Raw genomic sequence first — 13,135 nt, 5'->3', positions numbered from 1 at the left:
CTCTCGGGCCTGCTCCACCATTCAATGCGACCATGGCTGGTCTCACAATGGCCTCAACTCCACCTGTTCTCCGTCACCATTCCACCCATTACTAATCAAAATCTGTCTAACTCCTTAAATTTACTCACTGTCCCTGCATCCCCCACACTCTGGGGTAGCAAATTCCACAGATTCACAACCCTTTGGGTGAAGTAGTTTCTCCTCGAAACTGTTTTAAATTTTCTACCCCTTACCCTCTCATTCTAGAACGCCCCACAAGAGGAAGCCCCATGTCTACTTTATCCATACCCTTTACCATCTTATGTACCTCAATTTGATCTCCCCTTATTCTTCTGAACTCTAGAGAGTATAGGCCGAAACTGCTCAACCTCTCCTCATACGACAAACCCCTCACCTCTGGACTCAATCCCGTGAGCCTCCTCTAAATTGCCTCCATTGCCACTACATCTTTCCTCAACTAAGGGAACCAAAAGTGTGTACAATTCTCCAGGTATGGTCTCACCAATGCCTTGATCTACAGTTGCAACAATACTCCCTCACCTTGCAGATTTGGGGCACTTTTAGTTTGATTGGACAACATGTTTGTGAGAATAAGAGACAAAAGAATGTTCCAGAGAAAGTACAATGGTCAGTTCTGATGTTCTATACTGGACTTACAGTGATGACTTTTGTAAACATCATTGACAGGGAGAAGAATTTGCAAACTGGATACTCAAACCAGACAGCACATCAAGATCTGTCAAGTCACTCGATTCATCAGGACCTGAATATCATCGGACTTGGGAAGTAGAAGGAGAAATGTTTGTCTCTGGGGGGAAAATGTAAACATCATTGTGACTGGAAATGCCCTGAGATCCCCCGCCCACCCGATTGAGAGCGCTCCAGTGACTGACTGCGGTAAGAGCTTTAACCTGCACATATCTTGAATAAACATCACACCATTCACAGTGGGGAGAAACCATACACGTGTATGTCGCCGAGGATTCAGTCATCCCATCTGCAAACACAGTAGCAGGTTTACAAGTAACTAGTTACTTATTATTCAAGAGGTTATAACAGGACACTAAGAAAGTGTAATGCAACCTGGTAGAGTCAACATGATTTGGTGAAAGCGAAGTCATGTTTGACTAATTTATTTGAGTTATTTGAGGAAATAACAAGAACATGGATAAAGGGGAAACTATAAACATGGTGAACCTTGTTGCTCGTTTTAGCCTTCGTTTACTTTATTCTTATTCTGTCACCTTTGCTCATGAGTCGCCAGGTATCTTTCTGATACCGCCACGTGGTTCAAGTCCAAGTAATGATTAATAATGCAACACACCGCTTAGTAAGAGTTAAATCAACGCTCATTTATTATATACAGCAATTAATACTTATACAATAATCCTACTTCTAGACTACTACCTACCACTAAAGGCCAATACTTAACTTTGGAAATGGCCCACCAGGTCCGGGAAACGAATGGTCTTTCGAATTGGTTCTGAGCCTGCGGGATTCAAAAGCTGGTACAAGTCGATAGTCAGGAGTGCCTATCTGGTAGCGATCGCTGGAGTAAAACTTACAGTTTCTTGTAGAACGGTCTCGAAGGTTGCGAGCAGGAAGAGAAGGGTCGAGTTGAACTTGGCCCCTATTCTTGTAGTCCCCAGGGGCTTCCCGCCTCTCGGGACGGACCTTGTACCCAGTTCCAAGTGATTGGACTTGGTCCCAATCACTTGGTTCGATATGCTCCAATACTGGAGCGATTCCTTGATCGGGGAGTGGTCGTTTACCTTTCTTTGTGTCAGCCCCTGCTGGCGCCGAAAGGTCGGGGTCGGCTTTATGTTGCTAATTTGTAGCAATTGTTCCCGGGGATGGCTGATTAAAATGCAGATGGCTGGGTTGTTGTGATGTTGATGGCTGCAGGTATCGGTCTGGGCTGACTTCCCCAGAGGCGAATACACTGTTTTACCTGCAGCTGTCCGTTTGAGTCCTGTTGGCTGATTTTCCCATCAGCCTCTTCCGTTCGCCATTTTAAATCGGGGTTTGACCATTCTAATCGGGAGTCAGCCATTTTACATGGCTACATTCTGGATTTCTAAAAGGCATGTGTCACGTTGTAACATCAAAGGTTACGACATAAAGATAAGAGCTCATTGTTCAGGAGAGAAACATCTTAGCATGCACAAAGGATGGGTTAGCTCCGGGAAGCATATAATAGGGATAAATGGGTCCTTTTGGGTTGGCAACTGTCACTATTGGAGCGCCACATGAATTTGTGCTGGGACCTCATTCATTCATAACTATCAATGACTTGGAGGAAAGGGCAGCACGGTGGTTTAGCACTGCGGCCTCACGGCACCGAGGTCCCAGGTTCGATCCCGTGTGGAGTTTGCACATTCTCCCCGTGTTTGCGTGGGTTTCGCCCCCACAACCCAAAAGATGTGCAAGCTAGGTGGATTGGCCATGCTATGTTGCCCCTTCATTGTAAAAAAAACAAATTGGGTACTCTAAATTTTTTTTTTTTAATGTTTTTTTATGACTTGTGGTAGTTAAATTTGCTGAAGACACAAAGATAAGTCGGAGGTATAAGTTGTGGAAAGGGCTTAAGGGGTCTCAAAGGGATATAGATAGGCTAAGTGAGTCGGCATAAAAATTGACACAGGGCCTACAGAACGTACAGTGCAGAAGGAGGCCATTCGGCCCATCGAGTCTGCACCGACCCACTTAAGCCCTCACTTCCAGCCTTTCCCCGTAACCCAATAACCCCATCCTAACCTCTTTTTGGTCACTCATGGCCAATCCACCTAACCTGCATGTCTTTGGGCTGTGGGAAGAAACCGGAGCACCCGGTTTCCTCCCACGGGGAGAACGTGCAGACTCCAATTCGGGTATAATTCGGGAAAATGTGAACTTGTTCACATTGGCAGGAAGAATAGAAAAGCAGCAAATTAATTTAATGGAGAGAGATTGCCTCTGTGGTACGGGACATCTGGTTGTCCTGGTATATGAGTCACAAAAGGTTAGCATGCAGTGAGTAGGAAGACAAATGAAAGATTGGAGTTTATTGCAAAGGGGATGAAATATAAAGTACGGATGATTTGCTCCAGATGTACAGAGCACTGGTGAGACCACATCTGGACGTCGCGCACTGTTCTGGTCTCCTTACATTAAAAGAAAAATTGTATTAGAAGCAGATGAGAAAAAAAATCACTTGATGATTCCTGGGATGAAGGGGCAATCCTATGAGGAAAGGTGGACGTGTTGTGTCGGTATCGAAGAATGAGAGGGGATCTTATTGAAGCATCTCAGATCCTTAGTGGGCCTTACAGGATGAATGCTGAGAGGATTTTTTTTCTTACGGGATAAACTGAAACAAGGGGATATAGTTTACAAATAAACTATATTTAAGACGGAGGTGAGGAGAACTTTTCAATCTCTCAGAGTGTGTTAGTCTGTTGAATTTTCTTCCTCCGAGCACCTGAGGCTGTGTCATTGCATATATTTTTTAAAATAAATTTAGTGTACCCAATTCATTTTTTCCAATTTAAGGGGCAATTTAGCGTGGCCAATCCACCTGCCCTGCACATCTTTGGATTGTGGGGGCGAAACCCACGCAAACACGGGGAGAATGTGCAAACTCCACACGGACAGTGACCCAGTGCCAGGTTCGAACCTGGGACCTTGGCGCCGTGAGGCAGCAGTGCTAACCACTGCACCACCGTGCTGCCCGTCATTGAATATTTTTAACACAGTCAGATGGATTCTTGACTAGCAAAGGAGTCAAAGGTTACAGGGGGTACACAGTAGGGTCGGGGGTCACAGTCAGATCAGCTATGATTTTATCAATTAACCGAGCTGGCTCGAGGGATTCAGCGGCTGATTCCTGCTCCTAATTCTATGTTCGTGTAATTACCTGTTAATTTCAGACTGGAAACTTCAACCCGCTGTTTCACTTTGTCAGGGACAGATCCCAGCTTGACACCATTCTCTGATTTGACAGCAGGTTTCCAGCATTCACCATTGTTCATCCTGACTCTGGTGCAGGGAAAAAGTCAGCCTGAGTCAGAAGTTTGAATCGCAAGACGGGGTTTATTGTCTGAAGCTCCAGGGAGAACAGCGGGCCGGCGTTAAAAGACAGCACGGTCCACACTGAACTCAAAATACATACAGAAAGGCTTTAACTTATATAGTACAGATTTCTTACAAGTTTTGTCGGGCTTTCTGGTTCTGACGTCAATACCATGCATTTTAATAGGATTTATTTAGGTTCACAATAGAGCTCCCTTTAACTAGATTAAATTATTTAGGTTCACAATAGAGCTCCCTTTAACTAGATTAAATTATTTAGGTTCACAATAGAGCTCCCTTTAACTAGATTAAATAATTTAGGTTCTGATGCGCTAAGCGTCAAGAACCACAAAGACATGTGAGACTTTAACTCAGGCTTTAATATACTACAAGGGAGGCTTACCCGACACAGACGACCCCAGAAAGAATGGGGGCTGTCCCAGAAGAGGTTCTTATACTGACTCCCGGGGGAGTGGCTAAGGCGGAGCTCTCCGTGGCCAGGTCGGGTTACCTACCAGTGACCGAACCTCTGCAGAGTTACAGTACAATACACAGTATTACAGGGCCACGTTACGCACAACTATTATATACTATGTACAATGGTAGGGAGGTACAGTGGTGTATCACCTCCCTTGTAGTATATTAAATTGATGCGCTAAGCGTCAAGAACCACAAAGACATGTGAGACTTTAACTCAGGCTTTAATATACTACAAGGGAGGCTTACCCGACACAGACGACCCCAGAAAGAATGGGGGCTGTCCCAGAAGAGGTTCTTATACTGACTCCCGGGGGAGTGGCTAAGGCGGAGCTCTCCGTGGCCAGGTCGGGTTACCTACCAGTGACCGAACCTCTGCAGAGTTACAGTACAATACACAGTATTACAGGGCCACGTTACGCACAACTATTATATACTATGTACAATGGTAGGGAGGTACAGTGGTGTATCACCACAGGTTCACAATAGAGCTCCCTTTAACTAGATTAAATTATTTAGGTTCATAATAGAGCTCCCTTTAACTAGATTAAATTATTTAGGTTCACAATAGAGCTCCCTTTAACTAGATTAAATGGTGATGGCTTTTGGGTGGGGGTTGAGATATGTTCCGGGTTTCATAACGAGGTGTTAAATGCAGGCTTTGTATTGATTGGGAATACTTTATTGTCCTAATAGGATCTGTGTCTGTGCTTTTTAAGTGTGGTCTTTCTGTGCGACCCATCTGATTTAACCCTTTGCCTGCCTGTTTCTGATACAGTGTCAGCCATGATTTATGGTCTTGACCCGTTGTCCTGGATTTTCCCCTTACACTCCCCCTCTCGGCCAGGGGGTCCCATTCATGGCCGACCCCTCTCAGGCCGACATTTGTTCATAGATATCTCGTTGGTAGTTGAAGATCTTCTGGGGGAGTGAAGTCACAGGGCTCTTCTGCCATTAGACTTGCGGTTGGAATGGCTTTGGACACTATTAATTTGCAACACATTCTTACACAACCCAGGCCTAGACAGAGTACAAACAGTGTGGATAGCAGCAGAATCACCCCATTCTTCAAATATGTACCCCAAGCCTTACCCAGTAACCAGCCAAGCCAATCATCATTTCCCTGAGACCCCTGCAGAACCCGTTCAGCTGTTTGCATATTGCAGCCATTGCTACTGTGATATTGAGGGTCTCATCGTGTACATATGTTATGCATTTGTCCTGAATAATAGTGCACACCCCTCCTTGTCGGGCCAGCTGATAGTCTACCGCATAGCGAGTTTGTTGTGTGTACAGCTTAAGTTCCGCGAGTTCCTGATTAATAGCCCCTAATGCCTGCAAAGTGTGATTCCCGAGAATGGTTAAACCACAGATGATGAAATTCCTGTTTTTTGCACTAACCACCCCGGCCGCTCCCCCTAGGGATACAGTCCCTAGGAACCCATATCCTAATGATGACCCCAATGTAGTAGGTGTCTGCCAGTCAGCGCAGAATTCTGCACGCGCAGATCGAGAAACTATTCGTTTTTGGACGTGTCCCTCGCTTGGGCATGGAACAGTAAGGGGTTTAATAGTCCCTACTGTGAAGAACCTCGGGGGTCGCGCTGTGACTGTTGCGTAAACATTTTAAAACAAGAACACATATCCCTCCTTTGCCCGGTAGCACCCTGTGCTCCTGGGTTCCATGTGGAGGAACCCTCCCTTTCCCTCGACTCCCCAGTTGATTCTACCCCCTGGTAGAAATCAAATGGGTATGTCCATAAGGCTGAGCTTACGTATGTGCCGTTGCACATACCACACATAAGCTGCCTTCCCTTTGTAATCGCGACGCAGTCCTGCTGCATGCAAACGCAGGTGAAGTCTGGACGCATGAATTGCTTCTAGAGACTAGGGCATCCCCGCATCCCCAGCCCTGTCCTTTGAAGCATTGGGGGTAATCCCCATATCCCTCTGCCCGTTGGGGCTCTGATCCTCCCGATATCCCGAGCTCAGTGAGCTCCACACACCTCCCCTGTATTCCCCGTTTGAAATGTCCAATTTGCTCGTTACAGGGTTTCCCTGAGGTGTCTATGGTATATAATTCATGTGGTAGCCACCCTGGTGTGGCTATGAATAGGGATTCTACTGACCGTGCTTTAGGATAGCAGGCGGTCCTGTTCCCATGTGTCTGGGTGTGGGTTTTATAAAACAAGCTCTCCCCTATAAGTGACATTTTTCCATTGGTAGGACATAGATATTGGAAAATATATATAGTTATAAGAATGGATTTGTCTAGCCCCATGTTGTGGGCCTCAATACAGTTATATACAGTACAGAAATATAACCAATATTAAATAGGGTGTTGTCTTGCTGGTCCATCTTTTGATGAATTGAGTTTGTCCTGTAGTCCAAAAAGAGAAAAATCAGTATTTAGATTTGGTTATCTGTACATGGTTTCAATTGGGTCCAAATCCCTTGTCCTCTGATATCTACACATGCACAGTTGTCTCCACTAATAATAATTTTGTCTGGTCCACACCACTTTGGGGCAAATCCCGGTTTTGCGGGCAGCATTTTTACAAAGACGCAGTCTCCAGCTTCTGGGACCTCAGGGAATATCTCTAGGTCCCTCTGTGCGTCAGCTTGTGTCTGATTAGTAATTGTGGACCGGCGCATCCCTTTCAGTTGGGTGCTAAGATCCTGGATGTATCGCCGAATTTTGTCTTTTATTGGACCCACATCGGTCCCACCTGTGATGATATTTTCAGGCAGTTGCATGGCTCGCCCGGTCATTAACTCGTCCGGGGTTAAACCCGTGGTGCGGTTTGTGGTTTGCCCGAAGTCTCATTAAAATCGCCGGCAGGACCTCTGTCCACCCTCTTCCCGACGTTTGTATAGCTTTAGCTAGGGCAACTTTTAAAGTTCGATTCATTCGCTCTACCATCCCTGAGCTTTGGGGATGGTATGGTATGTGGAATTTCTGTTTTATATCTAATAATTGGCAAATGGTTTTCATTACCTTACCTGTGAAATGTGTTCCTTGGTGCGAATCGATTTGTACTGGCATTCCCCATCGGGGAAGTATCTCCTCTGCTAAAATTCTGGCCACAGTGGTGGCAGTACAATTTGTTGTTGGGAATGCTTCCACCCACCTGGTAAATTGGTCGATAATAACCAGGCAGTATGTTTTCCCATGAGAGGGTGGCAACGGTCCTATGAAGTCCATTTGTATCTGTTCCCTTGGTCTCGGCTGGTGTCCCATTCTAGCTTTTATGGGTCTCCCGGGATTGTGCTGTGCGCACACGGTGCAGTTGCGACAATATGTTGCTACATTTCTCCCCAATCCCTTCCACCACCATTCTCTCTCCAGGCTGCTTATCATTGCACCTCTGCCTGTATGAGAGAGTCCGTGGTGTACTTCCAATAAGGTGGTCTGAATACATTCTGGTGCCATTACCCGATTATCCTTCCTCCAAATTCCATCAGCCCTCTCGGCTGCCCCTAATTCTCTCCATCTATCTCGCTCCGGTTGTGGAATGTCCTCATGTAATTTCTGGATATTGATTTCCTCCCTTTCTATCCCTAGTACTGCAATGGGTTGTTCCTCTACAGCACTGTCTTCCAGTGCTCGTTGTGCTGCTCTGTCTGCGGCTTGATTTCCTTTATAATTGATCCACCCCGGGGTACCTTTCCCTGGCTCCTTTTGGTGGGCTTTTATTTTTATTACTGCGGCCTCTTTCGGCCCTTCACTAGCTTCTAGCAGTGCTGTTATTCGCTGCTGGTGTTTAATGGGGGTACCACCAGTCGTAAGGAATCCCCTTTTGCCCCATGCAGTCATGTAATCATGGATCACACCGAACGCATATTGGCTGTCCGTGTAGATGTTTACAGTTCCTCCTTTGGCTTGCCGTAATGCTTGTGTGAGGGCTACCAATTCTGCTACCTGGGCGGAGTGACGCCCATCAATCCTTCCTGATTTTATGGTTTCTAACTCCTGATTTACCACGGCCCACCCCGTTCTGGGTGATCCGTTTATATACTTGAGGGGCTCATCTACATAGAGGGCCTCTTCTGCTATTGGAAGGGGTACGTCCCTACTTTTTCCGTCACTCTCATCTCTGTCCACGTTAGGGGCTGTTTAGCACAGGGCTAAATCGCTGGCTTTGAAAGCAGACCAAGGCAGGCCAGCAGCACGGTTCGATTCCCGTAACAGCCTCCCCCAACAGGCGCCGGAATGTGGCGACTAGGGGCTTTTCACAGTAACTTCATTTGAAGCCTACTTGTGACAATAAGCGATTTTCATTTCATTTTTCATTCCTCCCCAGTACCTAGAATTCCCTCTACGGGGTTCTCTCCCGTGTCCCTAACTATAGTAACCGAATTACTGGGTGGCAAGAGGACTGCTTCCCACCTTGCCCTTCTGATATTGAAAACCGTTTTTAGCTTCCCAGTGTTTAGCTTGGCTGTCTTCGGTGGGAGTGGTTGTGTGAATCCTTTTCCCTTCCCTATTCTCCTGAATGGGGGCCTGTGATTGTCACCCCTGCGGACTCCGGGAATGTTGTGGCTCCGCAGTGGGCCAAGGTTGGCCCTGGGGTTTACCATGCTTCTCCCAGCATGTTGCCTCCCTGTGCCCTGTCCTGGGACAGTAACTACAGCGGGGCCCGTCGTTCCTCTGCCTATCTCCTGCTTGTGGGTTCCTGCAATTTCTAGCGGTGTCCCGGTCTGTCACACTTGTAGCAGCTGGGCCCACTCCCTCCTTCGCCTCCTTGGTAAGAGGCTCCTATCCTGTCTGGTCTTGGTTTTGCTTGGGGCATTTTCCCTTCCTGTACCCCGCTAGCCCACTCGACTAGCTCATCATAATCTTGGGAGGCTATCACTCCCATTCTCAGGATTCCCTGATGCGTTTCGGATAACCCGTCCTTAAAGGCTTGGACAAAGGCTCTGTCTCCCCCTCTGAGTTATCCTGCCCTGAGCATTCTTTATAGATTTTAAACAATCGTTCCCCAAATTCGGATGCTCCCTCTCCCTTCTGCTGTTTTGTGTTAGTAATCTTGCTCCAATTAGTGGGAGAGTTCCCGAACACCCGCTGGATTTCAATTTTAAATTGCGCAAAGGGAACCAGCTGCGCTTCTATTTCTGCCGTTAAGGGAACGGCATGGGTCCATCTTCCCCCATTATAACCCTGGGCGGCTGGAGCGGTGGGTCCACCCGCTACCCGTCTCCACTTATCCGCTGGGCAGGCTGCCCTGACCAGCTGGTGTACATCTCTGGGGTGTAATTGGTGTCCCACCCAGAGTGTCTCCAATTCCTCCCAAAACTTCAAATTTGTACTTCTGGGACTCAGTCGCCCCAGGGAGGCCATAATATGTTGTCTCTCTCCTGGGGTGAAAGGTTTGTAATTTGCTTTTGGTTGCACCTCAGTCCCCCCTCTGGTGACTGGTGCCAAATTGTAATTCCTCGTGTCCCACTCCTGTTGCAGAGCGGTAGCCCCAAGTTGCACGGGCTCATATGGAGGTGAGGGGTCTGTTCTCCTTTCCCTCTGCTTTACCTTCAACATGTAATTCTTTTGTTCTAACTCCCTAATCTTCTCCTCCAGCTCACTGATTCATTTGGTTTCTTTCTCCTTTTCATCCGAGGAGGCATTTACTTCCTCAATCAGTCCCTCTAATTGAGTTACTAACATGATACCCATCTTCTTTACTTTATCCCGTTTTATCCCATTTATCCATTCTCTTTGGTGTTCTAAATGTTGTGTTGCATCCCACCCTTCCTGTCTCATCTTGGCTACGATCGCTTCTCTGGCTGATAAATACTTAAACATGAGGGAGGCTGCAGACACTCCCTTCAAAACAACACGGTCTGCCATTTTCTGGACAGACCCACAACCCCCACGTGCTTGACTACAGTAAAGTGCCCGACTGTTTACCCCACTCCTATTCACTCTCCTGTCCCAGCACCGTACAGTATTGCTATGTGTCCTCGTAGTGTGGTCACAGTGGGTCTCCTTGCCCCTGTACCCCCCCGCTATTCCTGGCACCTCACGCTTGGCTTATCGCTGTCCTAGTAGGGTATACACCCGGGGATCACCCCGAGTCAGACACCTTCCAGCACCTCCCGCTTGGCCACTGTCTGCACCTAACAAGGCTGATCCGTTGGCCCCCTGGCCACCTGCTATTCAGACGGTGTTCCACATAGACGAACAGAGTTGTGACACAAAATTCGGGGGTCCCCGTAAGGATTGCCGCATAAAAACGTGGACTTTTTGGTCAGAGGGGATCGATCTCCTATTCCTCACCACAACACTATACTTATCAGCAAAGCCCCTGTAAGTTAGTAACCCTTTTTCGACCCTGCGTTGTTCGCCACTACAGGGTCTTTTTGGTTACGCGATTTCCACCACCCTTGTCCTTCACTCCAAGTGCCCTTGTGTCTCAATTCCTGCTTCAAATCCTGACCTTCGCGTGGGAGATTTCTCCTCTTAACAGCCAGTCCAAGGCAAGGTTTTGAGACAGACACTGTCCTTTGCTTAGGGACACGGGTAGTGCTTTCTATACACAATACATGGGTTAGTTACAACAGTTATCAGCATGCAGTTTATCTTACTTTGAATCTACACCCTGTGATCACTTACTTCTTACCCTGTCAATTTCACTAATACTGGATTTTACTTTTAGCTCTGTTCCTTATTGTATGGAAAACTTTTTAACAATAATTACTTACCTGTTTTCTGAGGTTGCTCCAACCTTTACCTCTGGGTTCCTTGACCCTTCACCTTGAGTAAAACTCACTTGCTCCGGAATTAAAAGTTTCTGTAAGTTAACTTATATTTTAAACAGTTACCATACTTAGTCAGGAATCCCGTTCCCCCAAATTTAAGAACCCCAAATTTAGAATCCCGTTCCCCAAATTTTAATGTAAGAACCCCAAATTTCCCCAAAGGTACCTTTTGTTTAAACCGTGTCTTGTATCCGTTCTGACTGTTTTTCCAGATTCGTTGGAAATCTGACCCCGCCCTCCGTGCCGTGGCCACCGGCCAGAAAGTCAGAAATCAGACCCGTGTTCGCAGCGCCATTTGTTGCAGGGAAAAAGTCAGCCTGAGTCAGAAGTTTGAATCGCAAGACGGGGTTTATTGTCTGAAGCTCCAGGGAGAACAGCGGGCCGGCGTTAAAAGACAGCACGGTCCACACTGAACTCAAAATACATACAGAAAGGCTTTAACTTATATAGTACAGATTTCTTACAAGTTTTGGCGGGCTTTCTGGTTCTGACGTCAATACCATGCATTTTAATAGGATTTATTTAGGTTCACAATAGAGCTCCCTTTAACTAGATTAAATTATTTAGGTTCACAATAGAGCTCCCTTTAACTAGATTAAATTATTTAGGTTCACAATAGAGCTCCCTTTAACTAGATTAAATTATTTAGGTTCACAATAGAGCTCCCTTTAACTAGATTAAATGGTGATGGCTTTTGGCTGGCGGTTGAGATATGTTCCGGGTTTCATAACGAGTTGTTAAATGCAGGCTTTGTATTGATTGGGAATACTTTATTGTCCTAATAGGATCTGTGTCTGTGCTTTTTAAGTGTGGTCTTTCTGTGCGACCCATCTGATTTAACCCTTTGCCTGCCTGTTTCTGGTACAGTGTCAGCCATGATTTATGGTCTTGACCCGTTGTCCCGGATTTTCCCCTTACAACTCTAAACCCAGTTGTAAAGGAGCTTCTGTTCCATGTCTCGGAGCTCTGAACCATGGAATGAAGTGGCTGGCACATGTTTCTAACACACCTCTGGGTTAATCCACACGTTCAGCCACGGATGTGATTTAACAGCAGCAATAGCAGCAGAACCCAAACCCAGCCGTCACTCGTGAGGTTGCTGGTGCCTAAGCAGTTGGGATGAGTCAGTGAATCCTTTTCCACCGACGGAGCAGGTGAATGGTCTCTCCCCAGTGTGAACACATAGCTGAATTTCTAGGTCGGGTGTCTAATAGAAATCCATGGTTTCTCCATCGGTGTCCTTGTGTCTCTCCAGGTTGGACAATCAATTGAAACCTTGTTGACTCACAGAACACATTCCCATCTCTTCGCTGTGAATGGTGTGCTGTTTTCTCAGGCTCACCGGTCAGGTACTCCACAGGTCCAGTGGTGGCGGCTCTGACAGTGTGGGGACAGTGGCGGCAGCACATGGAGCTGGAGGAGGCCTCGGTTTGGGCACCGATATGTGAGAATCATCAGTTTGTTCTGGGGCGGCTGGATGGGAGGTTTCGGAGCAGGCAGTGGGCGGGGATCGAGCGGTTTGGGGATTTGTTCATCGGAGGCGGCTTTCTTTGCTTGGAAGAGTTGGAGGGGGAATTTGAGCTGCCCGGTGGGAATGGGTTCCGGTATTTGCAGGTGAGGAACTTTGTGCGTAGGCAAGTATCAACCTTTCCGCACCTGCCGACCCAGGGGCTACAAGATAAGGTGATGTCAAAAAGAGGGTTAGTGGAGGGGAAGGTGTCAGAAGTTTATAAGGAACTGATGGACTGGGAGGGAGCCTCGATAGGGGAGGTGAAGCGTAAGCCGGAGGAAGAGTTGGGTAGGGTCTGGAGGCTGGGCTATGGGAGGTTGCCCTGAGGAGAGTTAATGCATC

The 13,135-nt window shown here is 47.0% G+C and overlaps 1 long non-coding RNA gene across 1 annotated transcript; it reads right to left on the bottom strand.

Annotated features, from left to right (window-relative positions):
• Positions 1 to 4,051: 4,051 nt before the first annotated feature.
• On the bottom strand, positions 4,052 to 12,198 carry LOC140410208 (uncharacterized). Its single transcript, XR_011940559.1, has 2 exons — positions 11,450 to 12,198; positions 4,052 to 6,907 (listed from the first exon to the last, which is right to left on the bottom strand). It is a non-coding gene; the product is annotated as an uncharacterized lncRNA (long non-coding RNA).
• Between the last annotated feature and the right edge of the window lie 937 nt (positions 12,199 to 13,135).

This window comes from Scyliorhinus torazame, chromosome 4 (genome assembly GCF_047496885.1).
Source record: "Scyliorhinus torazame isolate Kashiwa2021f chromosome 4, sScyTor2.1, whole genome shotgun sequence".
NCBI lineage: Eukaryota > Metazoa > Chordata > Chondrichthyes > Carcharhiniformes > Scyliorhinidae > Scyliorhinus > Scyliorhinus torazame.
The sequence above is the reverse complement of the archived record's forward strand: the minus strand, read 5'-3'. Positions and strand labels throughout refer to the sequence as shown.